Source organism: Nothoprocta perdicaria, unplaced genomic scaffold (assembly GCF_003342845.1).
Source record: "Nothoprocta perdicaria isolate Ctin4 unplaced genomic scaffold, notPer1 scaffold_16, whole genome shotgun sequence".
Classification (NCBI taxonomy): Eukaryota; Metazoa; Chordata; class Aves; order Tinamiformes; family Tinamidae; genus Nothoprocta; species Nothoprocta perdicaria.
The window spans coordinates 1,393,443-1,418,865 of NW_020454760.1; the positions used below are offsets into that span (position 1 = coordinate 1,393,443).

Below are 25,423 nucleotides of genomic sequence, written 5' to 3' on the forward strand. Positions count from 1 at the left end.
GTCACCAGAAGTCAGAGAGGCCTCTCCATTCGTGCGAGCCAGCAGGAGCTGCTTTTACCTGCTTCTATATTATTCAGTTGTTCTTGCTTCTTCACAAAATGCAGTGGCTGATAATACTGCAGACTAATTTTGGAAAATAATGAGTTTAGGTAACTAATTAGACAGGAAGACACATGACAAATTTACGTTTTAATTTCAATGTCCCGCAATTTTCAAAATATTGAAAATGCCCTTCAAAACATTATCATATCAAGAAATTTTCTAAAAAACARTCAAGCATATAAAAGCACGGTGATTTCTGGACATATATTTCACATTCCTGCTCTTTCTTTCCCCATGACAAGTTATCTTTCTGAATATTTTAAATATATTTATAATTAAAAATCACCATTTGCTGCACAGTGAATCCAAAAAGATTTTGCATATCAAACAGTACACAGATATAATGGATGAAGAACAGCACAAATTTGCTTCAGAGTGTGAAAGTCATTTGCACATGATTAAATAGAATACGGAACAAGATTGCTAACGTCAAGGAATGGAACAAGAGGAATCAAAAATTACCTAGCTTTTACGTCAAGTTGTCATTACAATTTTAAATAATATATCTCCAAAAGACCTCTTGCAGATAATTGAATGGATGAAATACTCTTAGAAAGCAGGTGTTTTTCCCATCGCTACCAAATAATTGAGAATAGCACGTAATATTTTGACAGCATACATATATAGATATATGTCAGCAGAAATTTTCCTGAAAGAGAAAGTCTCTGCAAAATGTATAATGTCTAAAGACATCAAAGGCTTCAAACCCTGAGGAGGCACAGCTGAGACCAAAAATGTTGAGCTAAGAATCAAATATATACCTATAAAAATATTTAATACAATAGGGAAAATAAACTGTAATTTCCAATTCTGCCTTAACAAAATAAACTCCATTGAAATACCTGGAAGATGAAATGGCTTCAGTAATAATGCTCTGGGCAAACATTTCCTTGCATTTTGATTGCCAGAAGCTGCAGATTCTAATCTTTTGAACAAGACAACATAAGACAGTCCATATAATCCCATTAAATCTTCACTCATTGTGTTTCATAATACTTTGCACTGAAGCCAGGTAYGCACCAYGCATTTCTGATAGCAAATGCAAAAGAAGGTCAACTGTAAACTAAATCCTTGCTCAAAGCTGCACAAACATAAATTATTTTTGCAAAGATGGTTTGAAAGTTCATAGGGAAACCTTGGATCAGTTCATACTTATTCTGGTGCAGAGATTTATTGAAAGCGTGTTTAAGGATTTCAATTTCAATACTATCATAGATGGCATTTAAAGCCGCCAAGTCACCCACAGTGGTTTTTCATCGTACCCAAGCCAGTTAAATATTGCACACTCAGACACATACTGTTCACACTTTCTTTTTACCAGTAAACAAAGCTTCACTAACACTAATATTCAGGAAAAGGTAATTATAAATGTGCTCTCCTGAATGCTTGCATAAAGCACTTTGTTTTCTGCACTGGGAAGGAAACACTGTGGCCTGGAACCCAGACGGCTCTTCTGGATGTGCTCTTGTCCTTCTTCACCTCACCCCTTTTTCAAAATCAGATTGTCACCTCCCATCTTATCACATCATGATTAAAATTAGATTGTGCTCTATTCAGAATAAGGACTTTGTCCTTCTACTTCAGGAGCTGTTTAAAGAAATGTGTCCCAGTATGACCTGTAATCATTGCCTCAATGCGGCCAGTAAATGTTGTGATGCTGATCGAGAACATGTTCCAGAAAGGAGAGAAAGAGAATGGGAGGAGAAGGGCATTTCTGTAGCACCTTTAGTACTGTAGCTAGAACAGTGCTGACTGTTCCAGCATTCCTCCACAAAAATCTTACTGCATGTTTAAATAAGATCGTATAACTAAAATTATATTCCCACTATTCTTCTGATTCTCTTCTGTCTTATTCTTCCTATCCCTTTTCATTATATTTTAACTTTGAGATGCATTACAGCTCTAACTCTGTGTAAACATTAAGTTCATGTTCTTCTGAATTTTATATCATTCTATGATAGATAGAACTTACACATATCCATTATGGAGCTATAAGAAACTTACAACTGTTTCCATTAGAATGGGAACACAATTCAAATGTGAAAGCTGGTGAGTTAGAAAGGACAAATCAAAAGTTGAAAGTGATTTTCGTCTATCTACCATGTGAAAACAAGGAGGAATTGTTGAATTTCAACAAAACATGCAAAGTGTTCAAAATTATTCACTAGAAGAAATGGCACTGTAACACAGAAGAGTTAAAAATCCTAGAGTGTATGAAACACTTAAAATTTCTGTCTGTTCATGGATTACTCTTTTTGTCTGAGGACAGCTTAAATTTATATTACAGAACAGCTCCTCTAGCCCACCTTGCCAAAATGCAGTATTTAAATAGAAAACAGTGATTTATAAAACCAGAAGAGAGGATACAAGGCTTAAAGAAAAAGAAGCAAAAGACACGAACTGACTGTTGTGCCAGGGCAGGTGCACTGACCACTGCAGGGAGCCACACAGCCACCTGCAGAGCAGATAAAAGCCCCAAGCCTGGACCACCTGCTAAAGATTGATTTCCAGCTCTTTGAATTTAAGCACACTAGTTAAGATGGACCAGAACTTGAACCAGTTGCAAAATACAAAAATTTTGTAGTTACCTTCTGGCACCAGAGAGTGCAAAGTTAAAGTGCAGCCCCTGGGCTGCCCATGCAGGGCTGCGAGTGCCACTGACATGTGAGGACTGTCTCACCAGTCCTGCCTGAGCCTCTTATATCTTCTTTTTTCCTCCTCACTCCATCCCCAAAACAAACAAATACTGTGCTGAAGAGAAATGAATGGCCAAAGCATTGCTAGAAAGCACAGCAAAAGTTATTCAGAAGTCTTTTCATCTGCAGCAAAAACAGATATGATGTCTAAATATGCTACAAACCCAAAGCACCTCTTCTCTGCAGTGAAATCTCACTGCAAGCCACAGAAAAGATTTAGCCTCCCTGAGTCATTAGGGATGGAAACAGCATACAAAACATTTCTGTGCTCCTTTGTAAAAAGCTCTTCCCTTCCAAACTTCTCTAATGACCACAAGAAAATGTGCTGATGAGGCTCCAAGGAAACAATAGCCACTAAGTTGATGCTGCAAATAAGAAGCAAAGTGCATTGTTTACAAACAWCCAGAGGAGCTTATATGATACCTGCGGGGAAACAATCGCTGCAAAAAGTCAGCTTCATAGTCCTCCACAGCCATGCTGACCTCTGCTACTGCCCCTTGCAAATGGCCGCAGCGTTTTGATTCTTCCTCTCAAATAAGTGGCTGGGTTTGTTAAAGCATCACTTCCTAAAGGTTAATATCTCTTTTTAAACTCATGCTGTCCTACTGTGACTGAATGCCCTTTAGAAATGTATTGTCTATCCAAACTCAGTTACGAGGCAAGTTATTAAGCTGGAGTTAAGGGCCCTATTATGTCAGAGCAAAAATGGCACATACGGCAACTCATGTAAAAGCATCTAGCATTAGATGGGATGGAAAATTAAATGCAAGTACCAGGACAATTCCCTTTAAAGAGCAACGTATTGGCATATGGCTGCACAGTGTACCGGGGCAAGCACCACACTTTTTGAAACTTCCCCTCTTAAATAGTCTTTCTCAACTGCCCAGACATATCAGCTTAGCTTTTTCTGCTTCTTCATTTACAGAAGATAAAATGAATAGCRACAGGCTCCAAAGAGTTTTGATGCACAGCATTTGAAAACAACAATAAAAGCCCATTCTCTCTTAGCAATGCAAGTAGACGCCATACAGTGCTGATCCTGACTCCTCTAGGGCACACAAGCCAGTAGAGTCCAGAAGATTCAAGGAAAGGTGATGAGTCAGTTCCTCTATCTTGATCAAATTCACCTGGAACTGCAACAGCAGCAAAATGCAGTTTTATCTCCAAGAGGGGGAGCGAAATAGAGGGCACAGATTAGACACAAAGGACAGAACTGCACTTTCAAGAACTGAGATTCTCATTAAGCTAGAAGGAAAGAAAACTAGGGATAAATGTGCTATGATGTGAAACAGATAACGTAAAATGTAAAGAAAATGTACATTATGCACAGGGCATTATAATACTTTACAGCATAAAGTTTGCACTGTTTGAATAATTTTTTTCCTAATGGATGTCTGAATGCTACTTTATTCACAAGTTACCGGCAGACAGCTGCCTCGTGAGCATGCACTCTAAAACCCTTGACTTCAAACTGCWTAAAGTGTAATGGGGACGGAAGAGTGGATTTGAAGTATGGAAATATAGGTATGACACTATTACAGAATATTGGGATATTTCATAGTATAAAAAGAAAAAGAAGTAGAATCACTGGCTTGTGAAAGTTCTCCATTCCTCGGAGTACAGACTAGCACAGGTACAAGCTACTCCAAGGAAGAAACCAGCTCTTGCTTGAGCAGTTTTTCTAATTCAATAAAGTTCTCTGAAAATACTGGAAGTATTTTCAAAGTTTAAGGTTTAAGCTGTGCAAGCCCTGGGGAGTCATCTTGAAAATAATAGCCATGTTCTGGCCTGAAACATTTTTAAACAACTCTTTTATTTTGAAAGAGTATCTCCTCGGTGCTCACCTCCTCACTTTTCTTAACGATGCCATGAAAAGCAGTCATTCGGAAGTTACCAGTGTTTTCCACACCAGGTGGCCGTTTCCCTGCCTCGCTGGCGGGAGGTGCTGGGGCCTGCGCTGGGGCCTGCGCTGGGGCCTGCGCTGGTGGCCGGGCCGCGGCAGCCACTGCCTGCCCAGGGCCTCCTCCTGCCCCAGCGCTGCAGGGCTGAACATCTGCACCCACTCGCCCTCGGATCAATCCCTTGGTTCATTTACATCAGGCTCAACATCCGCACCCACTCGCCCTCGGATCAATCGCTTGGTTCATTTACATCGGGCTCAACATCCGCACCCACTCGCCCTCGGATCAATCGCTTGGTTCATTTACATCTTCTGCAAACAAGCCTGACCTGCCATTGAAAACAATACTTAGATGAAACTACAGAAACAAGCAAAAAAACACGCAACGCATTTATAACACCGAGGCATTGATCCATGTCCACGTTTGTCATGTCATAGTACAAAGGCATTTTGTGAGTAGAAGCTGTCAGCTACAAAGGCACTGCCTGTGAGCCCAGCACAGCTGCAGAGAGTGGAGATGGGAGCGCTCCAGCCACCTCAGTATAACCAAAGAAATAAGGTTTTGATATGAGCAAGCCAAGTTTGCAGTATAAGCATTTGTCAGTATAACAAAACTTACCAGAAATATGGTTATTTTTAGATCATTGCTACCTTGGCAAAAGCCCTGTTGAACTGCATTGTGTGCTGGAAAAACAAGAGAGATCTCCAGCAAAGCAGTGCATTGTGTTCAGGGGAAGTGCTCTATGGATTTAAGCCGTATGTTTTTAAGCATCTGTACAGCCAGAGCTATAAAGAATGCTACAGCGACCAGGTCTCCGAAATCCCTGCAAACTGGAAGTGTGTTCTCTGGGATAAGAAAAATGTTCAGAGAATACAAGAAAAGACAAGCATTGAAAATGAAATTTGGGTGAGAAATCTTGAAGAAATAGGAAAAGGATGTCAAAATAACATATATTTTTATCATCCAGTCACCTGAATAAAAGACAATTAAAATAAATAAAATGTTTTTGTTTTCAACAGCTTTTAAGACTTGCTTTGAAGATGCTCCCAATTAAAAAAGAACAAAAAAAGAACAAGCAARCAAACAAAACCCCTGCAAACCTAAGTTCTTAACAGGCAGTAAAAGACTAGAATACTTAAAACTAAAGCAATCTAGGCAAGACAAATAGAAAGCATAAGGGAATGACATAGCAACTCATTAGGAACGGTTCACAGAACAATCTTATCAGTGAAAAAAATTCCCCTCTACATTTTAAGCAAGCACCCATTTAATAGGAAAATTAATTCACAATGTTGACTAAATTAAGCCTGGAGACTTTCAGAAGAGATGTAAAAAACTTGTCCGCTGTTTGATTTCCAATTTATGCTACAGACATGTCTGAACAGAACATAGCTTTGATTCACATTAAAAAAATATACTCTTGTAATTACTTCCCTAGTATGAGCTGTGCCTGTCCAAAAGATAACAACATATCAACTGGCATATTTTTTAACTGACAACCTAATATGTAATTAATCTTTTCAGGCACAGGATGGCTGTTAGGCTTATGTAGCTACTGTTAATCTGGCACACAAGTAGAGGAGCGCACGCTGTCCTCACGTGGAGGTTTCACATTTCAGGGCTATGATACTGCCTTGCTCAGGGCAAGGGTTCACGCACTACAGGCTGCCATGGCCACAACTGCTCGTCCAGGGAGAGCAGCTYGTGCTCAGACTCCTATCCTCTCTTGGCCGTCTCTAATTCCTGCCTAAGTATATTTAATCTTTCATTGTACTTAAGCTATTCCATTTTGTTCATCCTTTTTACTGTTCTCTGAACCTTTCTGAGGGATTTCTTGGAATCCTTTCTGAGGGGAAGGGATTAGAAGCCCAGGCAGCTTTCAAAGGCATGGGCACACTGCGTTCACCACGGGGGGCTCTTGCTTCTTCTGGCTTCTCTTTCCATCCTCACAATTCTTATCATTAAATTTCTGGTTCTGACGACTGCTAAGCCCCGACACAACACCTCTATAGGTCACCCTGCTAGAGCCTGCTAGCTTGTTCCTCAGTAGCAGCGGCCACCTCAGAGCCCCTCGCCGAATACGTGAGAACAGGGTGAGCCCTGGGTGTCGCTTCTGTGCTGCTGCTGCGGCTCCTGCCTCGGGTCCCATTGCGCTGCTCCCAGCCAAGCATCGGGCAAGGCTGCAGGGCCTGCCGAGGCCATCACAGCTCCCAGGGACATCCTTCCAAGATCTACACCGTGCTAAATCGAGCTATCTTTGTATGTAAGAGTAGAGTTTGCTCCTCTCCCCACACAGGCTTAACCTAACCATTCGGGACTCTGCTGTGCTGCTGCTGTCCTTCATAGGAAAGAGGACAACGGTGAGCATTTCCACAGAAAATGGGAATCTGAGAATTCATGTCTTTATTGACATTTCTAYCATTCTCTGCCAGAAAGAGTTTTTGTTTGAATCAAGTGTGGAATTGTGCAGTAGGCCATGTTCAGATGTAGAAGCAGTTTGTAATAATCTAACATCTAATTTTTCAGAACTGAAATAACTGTACCTTTTTTAAATTGAAAACTGAAACATTTCATTTTCTTTCTTAAGTATGGGCTTTTGCGGTGGTGATAGGAAAGATTCCAAAGAGTTTGGAAGTTGGGTTTTCATTTAGATAAGCTTGCCTGAGTGTTTATTTAAGTTTGTCTGTACCATCAGAAAGTCTCTGCTTTGCAGAACTGGGCTGGGCTTCATATAAGGAGAGGGGAATAGGCTTGTTGTGTGTCAGCAAGCCTAAATCCTGTGCCTGCTGGGGCATGGGAAGGAGGGGAAGATTATTTGCTATGTCAGAACCATCAAATATACAGTAATTCAATAACCACTAACAAGATGCTCCAGAATATTCATCATCAGATATTACAGCACGCAAAGATATAAGGAAATCAAAGCAGATATGACCGTGTCCTCACAACTAACAAATGCAAAAATATACAGACTTACTAACAAAAAGAATGAACAAAGCCTATAAATACTAGTTATGTATAATATATATATACGTATTTGATTCTGCAAGTGAACAGATTTACTTAACAGAGAACACATTTTTGCTTTTTCTCTATTTGAAGGGAACAGGAACAAATCACAAAACAACTGGATTAACACAATCTTCTACAGAAGGACTATWAAAAAAAAAAGAAAAAAAAMCCACACCCACATCAGAGTTCACATAATGACTTGGCATCATTTTCAACTGAGTTTTTGGTTTACTTCGCATGCTGTCTAATTTTGCATGCTAAATATACCCAGAAAAAGCTGAGAACTTGTATGTCTATTCACTCCAAGGGCACCTGACATCTCTGCACAACCTCTGCTAGAAGATATGAAATACTTTCTTCAACTAAGCCCAAGGTCTGTACGAGCCAAATCACACACTGCCAAACCACTACTCCCGCCACGCACTTGTGATTATTGTGCATTGAAGGCAAGCAATGCCCTATTCCTTCCAAAGCCCCACTCGCATTTTCCTGGAGACCCTCTTCTCTGCCCACACGCACGGTTGCAGCAGCCTTGCTAGAGAAGTCCTTCAGATGATCCAACACTATTCTCAGAGGCTCTGGCACATTCCAAAACCTATTTTCAGACTTTCTGGCATGCTTTTAAGATGTGGCAGAGCTACAAATTGTGATTCAGAATCCCTAAAGATTCCAAAAGAAGAATCAATGTATTTTATTTAAAGCCTTCAATCTGTCTTGAATTAAATATGGCCAAYAAAAGATGACTACTCCAAGAAATGTGACACATATAATGAGATAAGCGTTTTATCACTGAGATGACACATCACAATGACACATCATACTCTTCTCTCTTGATAATCATTATTCTAATTTTAATCCAAAATTGCTATGAAAATATTTCCAACCTCTTCTCCTTAGTGAAAGCTGGTACCATCAAGAAACAGCAAAGTTTGATCCAGAATTAATTTTTTTAAAAATTGATGAGAAATAGTATTATTCAATCATTGCACTTTATGACAACCACAAGTGAGCTAAAATCCCCAGGTATATCTATCTGGATCAATAGTACGAAGGATGGTAATATACATATTATACTGATTTTCTATTTAACACTTACTTGAGGACCTTATTCACACATAGCATATGTCCGCCTTCACAGTAACTTATGCAAGGAAAATGCTTCATCTGATTCTTTCATATAAACGACCGACTACACCAGTAAATTTTTCAGAAGCCAGCATTAAACTTTGGTTTGCAAGAACAGAGCAAGCCAACAATAAAGGGATAAAAGTTAAGAAAAAACAAACAAACAAAGAGGAAGCCTAAGGAACTCCAGCTGGTTGCACAGCTGGTTGATGGATGGGCTGATGTTGGCAACCTGGCTGCTTTAGGAAACTTCCTACAGCTCCTGCTCAGGAACACACAGAGGGCAAAGCTGGGGCAATGCTCAGAACAGGATTTTTATTAGGAAATAAAAAAAACTTTAAAGTGATAATGTTATTTAGATTTGAACGTGTTTGGCTAGATGTACACAAATTATAATGAATCAATAGAAATATAAGTGCATTTCCAGTTTATTGTACTTGGAAAGCACAACAGATGCTTGTTTATGTAGTATAATTGTGATTACAGTACTAACAGCAGACACCTAAGCTATTATCTAAAAGAAGTATCAGTTAACAAGTCTTTGACAGGGCTCCATTTCATTTCTAGGCATATCAAGTTCAGCATACAGTATTAATTTGGAAAAAGAACAAATCATATGGAAACAATCTTAGCTCTTGATAAATCAACAATGCATCAAAAAATAATTATTCCATAAACACTTTCTAGCTTAAGTGGTTAATACTTTCTATCTTAACATAATTTCCAGCCATCTGGAATATAGATAATATTAGTATATTAATATAATACCTATATTAGCTGATAATAAATATTAACAATATGTATAATATGGTAAATAAATGGTAATGTGATAAATAAATATTACCAATAGTAAAATATTGAGAAGAATCATGATAAAGTAGTTGTGAACAAGCATGTGTCCTAAAATTGTCCAGAGATTAGGAGAACTGAGTTGAGCAAACACGAAACTGTCCAAATTCCTAGAATRTTGATTTTGCAGCCCTGATTTCTGGTGCACTCTGAAAATACATTTGTCTGTGATAGAGTGGAAAACTTTTTTGATAGGCAGTTTTATGTTACTCTGCTTTTACACCACATTACCCAATGTCCCTTAGTTGCAAAAAATGCAAGAAATTTGCAGTCTTGCAGTGCTAAAATCCATTATCAAATATGCTTCACTAAGCCAAATGCAATGCTCAAAAGTGGAAGGTAAAAATAAATATGCAGTCCCCTAGTTGGAAAGAAACTGGTGAGGCATACAATAAACACATAATAAATCCCAAAGCTGTTTGACAAGCTATAAGAAAGTAAGTTAATGTTGTATAAAAGGTACACATTTATTCCTGGATTACCGTCACTCTTCTGGATCAGGGCTCAATGATTACAGAGAATAAATAGATGTAATTTGGGTTGGCATTACATATTTCACTGCCTTTCCCACACCAAGGTTTATAATGGCCTGTACTGCCTGGCTAGTGGGTAGCTGGTATGTTTAGGTGCAGTACATTAGAAAACCAGATAAAGCAATGTGTGCATTATTATTTCCTTTAAAGAAACTAGAATTTATGAGGAAATGGAATAAATAAAATTCTTTAGATTGTAACTGATTTTTATATTTGCATATAAAAATACATACTACTAAAGCTCTTTCTGAAATAATATTAATGATAATAGCAATAATTCGGGGGTATTTTACACAGATCATGTTGCYTTCTATGCCCATTTTTATCAGAAGTTTGCTATTTCTGTAGTATGAAAAGACTAGTACTTTTATTCATGAGATTTTGTTGCACTTTAGGAAAGTTGAAATGTTCTGTGTTGATATTTAAGAGCTTGTCTTGCTTGACAATGCATTTTGGAGATATTTTTTAAAATCTAAATAGACATATCAATAGACATATATACATCCTATATATTAATCATGAACCAATGCAAACTCTTCTGCAATAGGTTATGGATAAGCTCTTTTGATCAAGCAACCGTAAAAATACTGTACATTCATATTTTTTCCATTTACAATAGATTTATTGTATGACACTCACTACAAGCAGGTTTCAAGCTGGATGAGTTGCCCTCACAATGGCTGTAAGAGAAACACCGATGAAAACGTGCAGGGTTAGCCTGCAGAGCTCTAGCTCTGTGCTCTGTGAAGTGACAAAATCACCGAAGGAAACAAAGCAAACATGGAAAAAACCTATCCCAGCTGCAGTCTTTCCCTGGAAAATGCCCATTGCTCCTGAAAAGTGGGGTGTGTTTTCCTCGTTGGCGCACAAAGATGGGAGCAGAGATGGAGGCACAGGGAGAAAGTCTCAGTGGGGCTTCCTGCGTGTGCCTGGCCGGAGCTTCAGCCAGTGGCTGATTGATCCCCGCTGCAGACCTGGCCTGCATCAGACCCGCAGGAGCCTGCGCAGGGCTGCCAGGGCTCGTTTGGCAGGCACAAGTAGGAGAAGCAGCAAAATGCTTTCTGGTAAGATAGAATAATCTTAAAAGGCAAAAAAAWTAAAAGAAATCTCCCTTAAAAGTTTGATCTTCAAAAATCCTCTTGCATAAGTACAAGTTGCAATGGACCAGTTGTGAATATATTATCTTAATTTGTTATTGCTGCCCTTTTCATAAGTCAAATGGAGTTATTTTGCTCTGATATTTGGCRTTATATAAGGTCATCAATAGTTTATGAAAATAGTTCTTGTAACCACATTGCATAAATACTTAGAAATCCCAGTAAAGAAATGGCCTTCACACTACAGTAAGCTTGCAAGAAAAGATTATTTTTCTTCAACAACAAGAAYAATTTATAGTGAGGGTTCTTCTCTTTCTCCACTTTTTCATCCCTCTGGGTAACATGAAAAACTCTTGATATCCAAACCCCAAAATTCCTTCAAACAAATAACTCCTYGTGCTAGATCATATGGTCTACAGAGACATCCTCTACATAAAATTCATAGACAGAATCTTTATGATGCTTTAATGCAAGACAGAATAGTAGAAAAGGAAAGCAACTCTGCCCAAAACAGCACCACAATTATTTGTGTCCACATTTTGCTGTTTAGAGGATAATGGATAATGTAGAACAGCTTATAGACAGCATCACTAGCATCAGCTATACACAGCATCACCAATAGAAAAAGGGATTCCAGGACGCATTTAGATAAACAACTGAGAAAACAGACCCACAAAATGACTAAAATTTCCCTAAGACCAGATCCATGGTTCTTCATCCATGTTCAAAACCACATTTTTCTCTTGCAAAAGGTTTTTCTGCTGAGCTATATCGTAGCAATTGTATTTTTTTAATTTGATACAATATTTTCCTGCTTTTCAGTTGCAAGTCATTATTTTTAACCTACTGCTTTAAAAATTCTCAGCTCCACTTCACATCATAACTRGATAATAGAAGGTTACATCTTAATGCCTTCATTTACCATTAATCTCCACTGTAATGGCATGTCAGCTCGTCTTTTTTTTTTTTTTTTTCCCTCAAGATGACCAGTCAGCAAAAAAGCCACAAATAGAAGACGTTTTCATTCCTTTTGATTAAATATCACACAAATTAGAGGCAGTGTTCTAGCTGCTGCATCTCATCGGGCAACAGAAAGTGTAACCTTTGTTCCCAGTCCCAAAGATCCAGAGAAATATATCAATTTAAACAAAGTAAGACATAAAACTTCAGTCAAGATGAGTCAGTAGCTTTTACAGATATAAAACAAATGTTGTCTCTTCTAGTGCCTTTCCCTCTCATATTTGGAGCTAGGCTTCCAGGGGAATACCTCTCCACATTGCCTGTCTCCTGGGGTCAATCAGGAGCAGCAGTGAACATTTAAGTGTTAATTTTCTATCCGGCCTTCTCTTTCTCTCTCCCTCTCTTTTTGAGAATGGCTTCTTTTGAAACAAAGTCTTTCAGCAAAAAATCAAAGGAAGAGGCAGGGAGGAGGTTGCTTTTAAGATTTTAAAATCTGTGAAGACACAGATTTTRAAGTACTGAATTTTCATATTTTTTGTTCTTATTCTCAGGATTTTTGTCACTTTTTGCCATCAATATTAAACAGGCTAGTTGTCCCTCTTTACTCATGCTAGTCATATTCTGGCTATACTTCTGTAACCTTCTAAAAGCTTAAATGTAAGAAAGGATCTAAATACTATCTTCTCCAGAATCCCATGTGCAAAATTTGTAAATAGCATTCTGTATATTTGATATGAGTTGCAATAGTTAATTTAAAAGAATTCATAGCTAATAACAGCATGGGTGGTAGTTAAGTAATTGATGTTTGTTGAATTCACTAGACATAAAGGAGGGAAAAAGATACAAATCAAACAATATTTTTTCCCAGGCGTTTCATTAAGAAAAAATATCCCTAACAAAATCAATTTTGTAACTGAAACATGTACATACAAGTTGATTCTGATCTTAGAACTGAATGCACGTGGGGAGAAATTTGTGCTTCAGTCTAATTGTAGGATCATCGGATAGATGTATGAATGGGAAGGACTGTTGTTAAAGCTATTCCTCACTGAAAAGTTAACAGTCTAAATAGGAAAGATACCTCTGATAGCTCTGTAGTCCATTTCCTAGTATCTCTAACTGCAAAAGAGAAARAAAAAGGAGAACTCACAACTTTCAGTCTCAGAGTAAAGGCTCTAAAATCATGTACTTCTTCCCTTTTCACTTTTCTCATAGCCAGCACAATCACACGGTCCAACAGTACCCTTCCATGGGCTACCATGGAAGATGACGTGACCAAAACCCAAACAGGTTACACCAAATTAGTCCAAAACAGATCTTCATTTAGAGTAGCTTCATTAACTTTAATTGGTGCTAGGTGAATTGGTGCTAGTGAGTGGCATCACTGCCTTGCAAGCTGGAGAGCTCTCTGACCCATGCAATGCTTTGAACATCCATTTGAAAGCAACACAGAGAGAAAACGAGTACTGCAATTCAGCAGAAAGGCTGCAATATGTGACAGCGAACAGGACTCTTCRTTATTCTGAATTTTAAACAAAGATCAATGCTTTGAAAAAGTCTAAGGCAACTTGGGAAGACCTTCAAACAGCTACAGCAGCACCCGTCCAGTTCCTCAGTAACAGGGTGACTGCGCACATGGTCCTTTTCTCCTCATAAGGATTGGGCTGTTTAGCTCACCTGCTACCACTTTTACTACACTGATGCTCCAGAGCGTCCGTCTTAGTTAAAAGTGCAGTGTGCTGTACAAATAAAATATCATCTCTGCACCACTGAGCTTGCAATCTATATTACAAGATTTATTTGTATAGACAGATTTTCACAGAAGGTATTAACATCCTATCTYATTTTGTGTCTTTTTGCACATGTAGTTATTATTGTTTACAAATGAAAAAGCATTAACTTCAACATTAAAGCACATTCTGGCAGACCATTTGAAAGTTCTGCTAAGCATGCATGATGTACATAAGAATAAATGTCATGTATCTTACTACTATAGCTGTGCTCTCCCTACTAATTGTTCATTTCATTTTCTTCATTGAATCGGATGGGCCCAGAACGCTTGATCTTTAGGACCATATGTGACTGAACAAACATTCTTTTTATCACGTAAAATATAAGCTTTTAGATGAACTTGTTTTCTCTATAAAAGGTCCTCAGTAAGTAAATAAAACAGGAAATGGCCCTAGGGAAAAATAGGCTCAGAAGTAACATCTGCAGAACAAAAGCTAAATTGTAAAACAAACAGACTTATACTACTATTTATAAATGCAGAAATATGTTTCAGGTTTGGTGTATTATTTGTGGCACGCTCCAAGCTTGGTCATTACAGCGAATAAAGACTCATTATCTTCACAGAAGCTATGAATCAGCTATGTAATGTCTCTTTACACCCATCTGGCTGGAGCAAAAGGGCTAAAAGAACCCTGTCCTTTTGGTTAATACGTGCATTTTAACTGCAGTGATTTTTAATGCCCTCCACTCCCACTTCAGTTTCCCCTGTAAACCTCCTCCCTTTCTCTCATTACTTCTGAATGCTTGACCCTATTTTGTTCTTGAGCAATTGGTAGCTGTCTCTTGGGCACCCAGAGCCTGCTGAGGAATCATCCCTCTTGCCCGGGCATGTTCCACTTTTCTTTTTTGGCAGTCCCGCTGCTGTGAATCCCAGTACTTGCATCCCTGGGTGACAGTGCTGCTCTGCAGGGCTGCGATGCCCCCCACCCCCTACCTTTTTTTTTTTTCCCTTTAAGTAACTACTTTGCCTTTGAATTCAATTACACAGCCACCTGCTTTGCTAGCAATAACTATTGTCACCCAGAGAGGTATGAATAGGTGATGACAGAGATCAAGATCAATCAATCAAATGGGCTTCTTGCTAATGTAGCACCAACAGAAAAACAGAAACAAGCATCTCTTGACCCCTTCCTCTCCCTCCTCTCTAAAACAGCAGTTTTCCTCTTGGCTGCAGTGTTAAGCCCTGTAAAACCAACAAAAAGATTTCCATTGACCTCTACGGCCTGTGCATCCTTCTCATTCTGCCTGACAGATGAAGGGGAAGGAGTAAATTCCCTCTTCAGGCCACTTGGCAGAACTAATCTCTTTTAATCTGCTCTCTTTATGGCATCTCTTTGGTCTGACAAAACTCCGATTTATTGACTGTCAGGGAACACCACAAGGCCTATATCTTTCTTCGGCAGTTCACTTTCCTCGGTGGTGCTGAGAGGTGAAGGAATGAATTATAAAGGAAGCATTTGACTTGTTTAAGACTGATAGTGTTGCATAAAGGGTGCCACAACAGTGTTTAGTATCAGTCTAAAGCAATAAAAAAATCACACGTATTTGACAAATTAATGAAAGAATTGGGTTATGTTTGTTACCTTCAGAGGATATTCATCTTAACGTAAGCCAAGAAGAGCAGTATGAAAGAGAACCATTTGAGGCAAATAATTTTCACAGCAAAGTTGGACTCCCCACCGTCAGYGAGGCCGTGTCGCAGAGCTGAGGCCACCAGCGCCCTTTTCCTTCCTTCTCTGGAAGCCACTAGGACCACGGTTTAGCACCTCCATACTCTCAGGTGAAAAAAGACAATCACAGGGCTCTATGATGATTTAACTGATTAATCCCAATGCTCTATCGTTATTGATTCTGTCTCCAGTATGATCCACTGGGAAGAAACAGATACATTTTCTGAAGCTGTTAGATTTAGAGCCCTAAAAGAGAAAAGAGACTCAAAAATTCATAGAATCATTTCCTTAGATTCTACACTATGTCAAACCAATTAGTTAAGGCAAAATCCTACTTGTATTGACTTAGTACTTAAAAGCTCTCAATAAGATTAATGTATGTTTGCACAATACTAGTGCAGTTAAATGTTAACTACTTCGGAACAAACAGATCAGAAAAATATATACAATTGTGTTGATTTTATAGGTCAAAATTCACATACAGCTAAGATTAAGTGGTTCGTTCAAGGTTACGCACACGGTCTGCAGCAGAGCACGCAACCCAGGCACCACTGAGTATTAATGCAGTGCTCTAACTCCTCCTCTCTCTCCTATTTCCCTGAACCTATTCTTTCAGAAACATCATAGCCAAGAAGCTGAAATTTAAATGCAGTTATACAGCATGTTTACCATCCAAAGGATTTAATGAAACTTAAGCGAAAAAAAAAGTTATTCATATACCTGTAAGTATTTGCAAACCTGGCCTCTGAATGAGAAAAATATTTTAAAAAATCATACCCCGCAAGTGCAAAAATATTTGGATCACACTTTTTCTGTGTGTTRTGCTGTATCCGTGAATCTTACAATAAGGTAAAGCTAGCACAAAAGCTCAATGGAGTTTGGAGTTGAAAATCATCTGTTTTGGTCTGCTGGTTTGAAAATGGTTTTCTTGATGAAACTCATGAGTCCACTGGAGACTGAGACACAGATGGATGAGCTGAGCATATGATAAACCTGCTGCATGAGTTTATAGTTAATTGCCCATCATCTTTTTTGTCTCACCATAAAAAATTTCACGCCCACCTTGCACAGGAAAGGTAACCCGAATGTCATAAACCATTTGTCTTCTGCGCTTTCTTTTCTACATTATCCGATCGGTCTTGTTGTTAGGATGCTGTTGAGACAAGACAAATTTGCTAAGCCTTTCTGCAGAAGCAGCATGCAGCATCTTTTATCAAATGATCTCCATTCTCTAATGAGAAGGAACACCTTCCAGAGTCATTTGCATACTAATATCTTTATTTCTAAAACAATAAGCGGGCTATAACTCACATCGCTGTTAGTCAGAATAGAGTGATTTTCATTTGCATAAGCACAGTGCAAAGAGCTTGCAAAGAATACATGCCCCATAAATGCAAGTTTAGAGCATCTGTCTCCCAGCAGAAATAGGTCTGGGGGGGGCCAATGAAGGAAACGTGGGTGGAAAGCCCACACCACCAGCAGCAGCATCACCCCTGGCTCACCATTCCCATGGGAAGGCAGCTTCTTTAGCACCTGTCCATGCTGAGGTCGCTTCAGGGGAGAGTGTGGAGCAGAGAGGAGATGCAAGGGGCAGCACTGCSCCTGCTCCAGCTCCCAGCCCTGCCCTCTGGCAGCTGCTTTCACAGCTGGTGGAAGGAGCCACAACCAGCGGCAGCCACAACCTCAAGAAAAGGGCTACCTGGCACGCGCTCCCTCCTCACCTGACTTAGACCTAGTGGAGGAGGGCACGGAACAAATGTGAAAGGCAGGCAGTTGACAGTGACACTATCATGGACAAAGCCAGCCAAGCAGCTGCCTCCCRGAACGGCTGCTCGGGTGGTTCAGGCCCTTCCAAGGTCCTGAGGCTTCAAACTGGGCCAGCTAGTCAAGCCTCAGGACCTTGGAGCTGGAGATCCTACCACAAATACTAGCTCCGCTTTCAGAGTGTTTATTACAGCTTATATCTGCGTCCTTATTATTACTTGGGGACAAAGTATTGCAGAAACAAGGTCATTTCAGGGTAGTACAGCAGTCCTATTTTGAGAAATAAGAAATACCAAAGTGTATGTAATCACTACCCCTGTAAATCTGCTTTAAAAAAGCCTGCTGTTTTGCTGGGCTGCCCAGATGAGGAGGGGAAGCAGCCCCGCAGTCGTGGAGCTTCTCTCCTCTGCCTCCCACGCACGGCTCAGCCCATAGTGCCAAGGCCTCCCAGGCATCCTCACCAAGGGGGAAGCAAAACCTAAAGCCACCTTTCCTTTCTACCCATCTCCTTCTAAAGGCTGCCACCATATGGGGAATTTGTTTTAATACAAGAAACTTTGGGTTTTTTTTTTTTTCAAATAGACCTTATTGTAACATGAGTTCAGTTTCCAGCAGGAATTCTGCGCAGCAGCTCGAGCACTGCACAGTGAATCACTGCACTTCATTTCATGCAGCACAGGGACACCGTTGTGTATCATGAAGTGCTTAGGGCTGTAATTACCTTCCTCTTTAAAAACCTGCACTTACTGTGAAATGTGCATTTTATCCATTTGAGTTATAAACAGGTCTGTATATTTTGAGCTTTCATGCCTTTTGGCTAAAACTCCTCTCTAATTCATCTATGTACTTCTAAGAACTACCATCAATGGTTTACATGTTCTCATCTTACCACCTTAAAAAACAGAACATCCATACATTTTATTCCATAGTAAAAATCTTTTCTTTCCTCCATCTTTTTAGCCATGATACTGCAATTAGAATGCAACATTTTATGGRTAACCATGGATAATGGTGTTCACTGTGCGAGAAAGGACAGTCTGGCCCCAAGGCTCAGGGTGTTTGCTATAGCAGTATGGGGCTCAMATGTGCTGAAGTCTTGCTAGGTTATTGCTAGCTACCAACCAAGGTTCTGACACCTTCTGTTATACAGCCCTCCCTCAGCAACCTCTAAAACATTGCAGCACTGTTACTCTCACAAAACTATTTCACTAACCTCAGGTGAATGCATGCTATTCCTTCAATTAAAATTCTCAACTTAAAGTGCACACACAAGTATTTTTCTGACTAGTGACTCAGATTATTTATTTCCAAATAGGAGAAAGAGTCTGATTAGGATAAGGGCAGATCAGAACAGAGCATTTGAGAATCCTTTTTAGAAATGTGAAATCATTAAAAAAAAAATTATTCAGCATTTCATTCACTCTGTGCATTCAGCAGTGAAAAGAACAAAGATGTGACAGGTGAAACATGGGGTAGTTACCATGCCACAGCAGTTCTGAACTGACTGGAATAGGAAGGCATATTCTGAATAGAACATTTTATTAAAAAAACTTCCTCTGCAGGAGTCTCATTCCACTGAATAATACTAAATCATTTTGAGCAAGGTTTGCATAAGCTTCTGAACCAAATTCTAAACACTGAAGAGAAACAAATAATTGAGTCAATTTCTTTAAAAAGAAAAAACAGTCCAAAAATCTCCTTTCTCTGTTCTTTTGTTATAAAGTTTTGCCTTCTGAATGTCAAGATATATGAGTTAAGGGTGGATTTCAGCAAATTATAATCTTGTTATCCTTATGCTGTACTATGGATTAATCATATGTTACAAAGTCCTTAGACCTATACAAGGAAACATGGAACAAGACAGCAAATAGTCGTCTCTGCACCAGTGTAAGAAATAGCGAGATGAAGGAACTGCCTAAATGGGGCCGTGGGCTGGGATCATCAGCAGGCTGCAGTAAGAGAACTGCTTTGCTGCTCCATAGATCTTTCCTTGCCGTTAAGGATCACCAGGGAGCAGTTTGCCAGCAGAGATGCGCTGCACCGAAGGGGACATGTTTGCAGAACGGTGCCAATCTCACATCTGAAGCTGCTTTGGATCCCTGTGAGGACGGGTGAGCAGTGAGGGCTGCTGCAACACAGATCTTTGGGAAGAAATGTAAACCAAACTAAATGATTTTAGTTTCTCTGGGTTTCTACTGGAATACAGATTTAAGCTACAKTAAAAATTCCAGGATATCAAGATAGGAGAGGGTGAAATACAGGAAATGTAAAGCCTTTCCTTGCATTAGGATGTCACCCCAAGACCCAAGGCTAACACCCACCAGAGCTGCTCCATCAACAATTGTGGAATGGCACCAGAATACACCAGCTGAAGAACTAACCGTAAAATTCTATATAGATTTGATAAAAAAAGATGTATCTTCATATCTCAGTAGGGCCAACCAAGCCAAATCCTTCATATGAAGATACAAATGTTATCTGAAGGCCTCAGTGCTTGTTTGACAAAATACTATAGTGCTAACACACAAACACTAAACAGAGCAAGAGCTTTCAAATATTATCCTTATATTTCATTCCTCTGTGGACACATTTTCAAAGGACAAATAGAGACAGATGATGTGCTTTGTGTTGAATATCAAAACAATGTCTTGACCACTCTCAATTCATCCTCTAATGCAAATGTTCCCTGTATCTTACACAGAGACTRTAAATAACTTTTTATTGACTTATGGACAAACGTGCAAATCCGTAGATTCCATTTCAATTAAAAAATTCTGATTTAACCTCATATTTATTTTACCGTTAGCATGGCTCAAAGACACCAACTACTGCATTCGTGTGAACATGACCTACAAAAAGGATGGTGGAAATACAAACATGAGAGAAAGTAAAGCCCAGAGGAGGCAGTTTCAGTCCTGTGCTGGATCCCTGCCTGGCCGCGTTGGACACGATAGGAAGGAGGGAGGTGGGTGATGCAGAACTCACTCTTRTGTGGGAGCTGCGGCCCATCCCAACGGCAGCCGCCTCAGCCTGCTGGCCGGCATCAAGAGATGAGCACCGGGACTGCCGTGGTTTCTGGGCCTGACATCGAGCCCACTTTTGCTAGGTGTTGGTGAGGCTAAAGACCCCGCACACTGCCACGCTGGAGCTGCACCACATCCAAAACCAGGCTGAACCCTTGGGTCCCAAGTACTTTTCATTTGCTCCTATTTCACCGGCTTGCGCCAAACTGCCACATCCAAATGAAACCCCTAACAACCCCCCTAATAACCCTATACASCACAGCTATGACCCCACTCTGTTTTAGGCCTTGCTTTCTGCTTTCTTTAAATTCTATCACATAAATCAGACTTCTGTTCATAACAACAGAACTTTCATTTCTTACATAAACAGGGAACCTACTCGGCCCTTTCTAATACTAGGTAGTGTTGCCATGGCATTTGTAAGAGTTTAAAATTTTTATTTTATTTTGATACTGGCACTAGATTTTACTAATAATATTTCCATTCGCGATTTTATTTGCCTTAAAATTTTCAAAGGCTCTTCTTCATGAGCTGATATGGAGCTTCTGAGTACTCCTACCCCAGAACTGCAGAAGTCAATGAAAGTAATAAATTAATTGTGCTCACCTCATTTTTCTTGGTCTAGATGTATCGGTTGCCTCAAAATCCTGATGTCATTGAAATGCTGTGCTAACACATGCCACTGCAGTCACTGTGGGACAAAAATGGAGAGAAAATGAGTAAAAGAACTATTGCTGAAGCATGAAGAAAAATCATCTCACTGTACACAGCTCCATCGTGACACCTTAGTAGCCTGAAACAGAGCAGTGCAACTCTTCTGACTCCAATATATTGCACTATATTCTACCTAATGCACTATTTTACTTAACTATAAACAAAATCTCATGATGCTCTAATGTGATTGTGTTGACGAGAAAAGTGAGGGGGGAAAAAAGTCAAAAAAGTTTTAAAATACTACCCTTTGTACCAATAAGTTTAAAAATAYATTAAACAAGTGCTTGTCAAGCTCCCTTTGCAGAGCTTGAGGAACTGGCAGGAACTGGCAAACTATCCTGTGTACTGTAGATTGCTGTGAAATTACTGGAGCTTAAATGAGTTTTTATCTTCAGCAAGTATGTAACTCCATCCCCATAACGTACAATTCACCAAAGTTGAATTTATTAGAAATAATGTGTTCACAGCCCTGAACATTATGGTGAACCCATTATTTTTATTGCTTACAGTATAAAGAACACTTTATATTTAGAAAACAATATTTTTACTAAAATCAGCAAGTATGTAGGACCCTGCCTAAAAACATTAGATGCAAAGCACGCATATAATTATATGCCTAAATAAGACACAACCATATTGAAACCACACAGAAGTTGCATAAGATGCATATAATACCTTATTTGCATGAGTGATTTCTCCAATTGCATATACAATTACACCAATTGTCCAATTACATCAACTGCTTTTTCAGTAATCTAAAAGAAAAAATTATGCTTTTTTTTGCTGTAATAAAAATGCAATTTGTGCACACAAATTGATGTAGTCAGAAATAAAAGATTTCTATTTTCTTGGATATGAAATTAGACTACCTCGGGGTATTGTGCTTTGCTTTTCCTGAAAAACATATCAGAGTTTGTGTGACAGAAAAACAGCTATGGAATTTGTAAATGCCAGTAATTTCTCTTGTGCCACTCTACCTGGTATACTTTATTTCATTATCATCACAGAAATAATTTTATCTTTACAATTAAGAAGATGCAATATTCTTCTGTGTATGAGATTAAAAATCACATCTATTTCATTTCTCAGAAAAGTGAGGTATGCAAATAAATGAAGAATTAAAAATTCCAGGTCAGAATTGTATTTCCAGACTTACCTAACACCTGTGGTTTGTAATAGCTCAACAAGTGGTGGAAAATCCCTTAATCGACTCATCAYCAATTTAAATTTGTGAAATGAGAATATCTTGAAGTGCAGTAATAATCAGAGAACTATGAAAATGCTACCCTGGAGTTTCTGAATGCTTGCTGTATTCCATGGATTTTCGGATCATATTTCCTGACATTTTCCACAATGCCAACTGCAGGGCTGGAGGCAGCCAGCAGGGAACTAAAAAGTGCCAAGCAGCCAAGAGTCAAGACAAAGCAGCCCAAGAGCTGGCTGTCTTGGAAGAACCTGCTTTGAGSGTCACATGGAGAAACCTGAGGCAGGAATTCCTCTGCTGAGTTCATCAAGAAGAGCAGTCAAAGCCTAGAAACGCCTCCAGCCAGGACTAAGGCCATGCATGATTCACAAGGAGCCATGTGAAGCCATGAGACAACGTGCACACAGCTTAATAGCAACATTCTGCAAAGGACTGCTATTCAGGAACACTGAAATTCCTGTCCACTTCATGCTCCCGTAGCCACAGGAGAGATGATATTCTAGCTCTAACTTTGTGTTAAATTTTACATGCTAAAAAAGAAAATGTATTTTGTCTGTTGGGGTAGCTGAATATTTAATGCAGAGGAACCAGAGTTTGTGCTCCCATGAGCTGAAGGAGCATGGAGCAAGGGAGAGCCAATCCTGCCTTGCCCTTGTTGCAAGCAAAAAGAAAAAAGCTGCAGTGCAAGTAGAAGACTTGTGGGAGCTGTGACCCGCTGGGCAGGGTAAATCCCAGTTGCCRGTGGGTCACACTGTGCTGCTAGGGACACTGCTCCTGAGCAACTGGGCCGTTCCGCTATCCGGGCTCACCCAGCTCGGAGAGCCTGGATACTCTAGCGGTGCAGGGGCTGTTTCCTTTGGGAGGAAACTGTGAGATGGACCCTTCCACCTATGGATCCTTCTCCTGCATTACACAGCTTCTTCAGTGTCATCTTGTCATCTTCTGTATGTGGTTTCAGACGTGTTTTTGTTTGAGCTTCCACAACTGGTTAGCCCATAACAGCAGGTTCTGAAATAAAACTGCAGGAGAATATATAGACTTGATACCAATGTTCAGATAATTTCCAGTTCAAAATTGGTCCTCTCTTCCATCCCCCAGCAGATACATAGCCATGGCTCCTGATCCGGAGGCACAATTTAATAAATCCATGAGTTACGACTTGAGAAACTTTTCAGCTCATGAAAAGATGYGTTTTTCTTTTCTTAAAATAACTTTCCTTTTACTGTGAGATAATTAAAATTGTGATCTTATGCCATCCTGGAAATAAAGCCTGTAGCTCGAGTGCATCTTTTTGCAGATGAAATACTGTGTCTGCAGAGCTCAGAGCTCCTGCGCTTGGCTGTGAGAGAGAGGTTCCCACAGAAGAGCCACTACTGGTGAGAGGCTCCTTGTGCCTTCTCGAGGCAGCGAGGGCCGTGCTTCCAACTGCAGCAGGAAGGCAGCCGCCTCTTCACCGAGAAGCAAAGTGGGGCTGACCTTCACTTCACCTGTGGAACATGACAAAACTAAATCCAAAATATAATTAACACCCATGTATGCTCTTAGCCGAGCTGCCAAAGATCTCGACGAACAAAACCTGGCTCGAGTACAACAGAGTTTTTGCTTTCCTTCATCTGCCATGAAAAGGTAGGCTTTCACTGGTGCTTCAAACCATTTATTTTTTCTTTGTAGTAATGTGTATTCTTGTCCTCAGTCACATTTCATGGGTAAATATGTGCATAATTGTATAAAGCAYTGAGACTTTAAACATTAGCTGAAAACTTTGAGAAACATTTTAACAAAATAAACAAATGCAGAAGCAAAATGCCTTAATTTATATCTACTGTTTCTTGAACCATTCTGATTTGGGATAATTGACTGTCTCTTCTGTCAGTAAGGCGTTGCTATTAATTTCATCATAGGCCAAGTCTGTAGCCTCCTGCTTGCTTACTGACACTGCTTAGTACAAATTTATTCATAAGCAGTTTAGGATATCTATTGACTTATCTGTGAAACAATTTTTTCAGAAAAAAAAAAAATGAGAATGAACAAGTGCTCAGAGACTTCCAAAGAACAAGWACAATTCTCCACTCAACACATGGCTTTGGGGCATTAAATATGCAACTGCATAAGTTTTACAGTCAAGCACTTAATACACAGACAAGACAATTAGGATTATTTGATTTTTCTTGGAAGGATTATTTGATTTTTCTGTGGGACAGATGAACATGCAGGGTAAAACTATCCAAGTTTCAGTTGATAATGATGCACACGTGAGCACCCAAAATGAAATAAGATACCTGATGCACAAAGAGTTCTGTTTCCTTTGAGCTGACGAGATTCGTCTTCCACATTCTTTCTTCAGGTGTCCAAACTTGACACAAGTCAAACCTAAGTAAGCAGCAAAGCAAAGTGCCCAGGTCAACAGCCATGGGCCCCCCGAGTCCCCAGGGCGGCTGGCAGCTGCCGTCCCGCCACGACACACACCAAGACACCCACACACCTGGTGCTTCTGCTCCTCCTCCAAAACACGTAGCCTAGATATAGGCTAAACTGACATCATCAACAGATGGTGCCTCTAAGCTTAGGACATAAGATTAAGATACACGCAAAAAAAGGTGTATTCCACCTATAAATTAGAAATAGAGCTGCATATGCAGCTATTTCCAATTAAATTTGCATTGCTTASCACAGCCTCAAAATAAATTCATTCACAGGTCAATCAACTCACAATCATGTGATATTAAGATCATACATATAGCTAACACTATATACATTCAATATGTTTGTCTCATTTCAATATTATATTTGACAAAAAAATTAGTACACTTAAAAATATACACATCTTAAAACACATCTTCTGGCTCCTAACGTATTTTAAGACTCAGGGTTTGGAAATTCAGCAAAAGAGGATTATTTCACAGAAACTGCAGCACACAAAATAAGCATTTTGTTCAAGGGGTATGCTAGAGGCCAGGACATCTCTTTCGTATCCACTGGATT

At 39.6% G+C, this 25,423-nt stretch overlaps 1 long non-coding RNA gene across 1 annotated transcript; it reads right to left on the minus strand.

Moving 5' to 3' along the window:
- On the minus strand, positions 1-24,805 carry LOC112944118. The gene is made up of 3 exons (XR_003248717.1): positions 24,721-24,805; positions 21,130-21,214; positions 1-123 (listed from the first exon to the last, which is right to left on the minus strand). It is a non-coding gene; the product is annotated as an uncharacterized LOC112944118 (long non-coding RNA).
- Between the last annotated feature and the right edge of the window lie 618 nt (positions 24,806-25,423).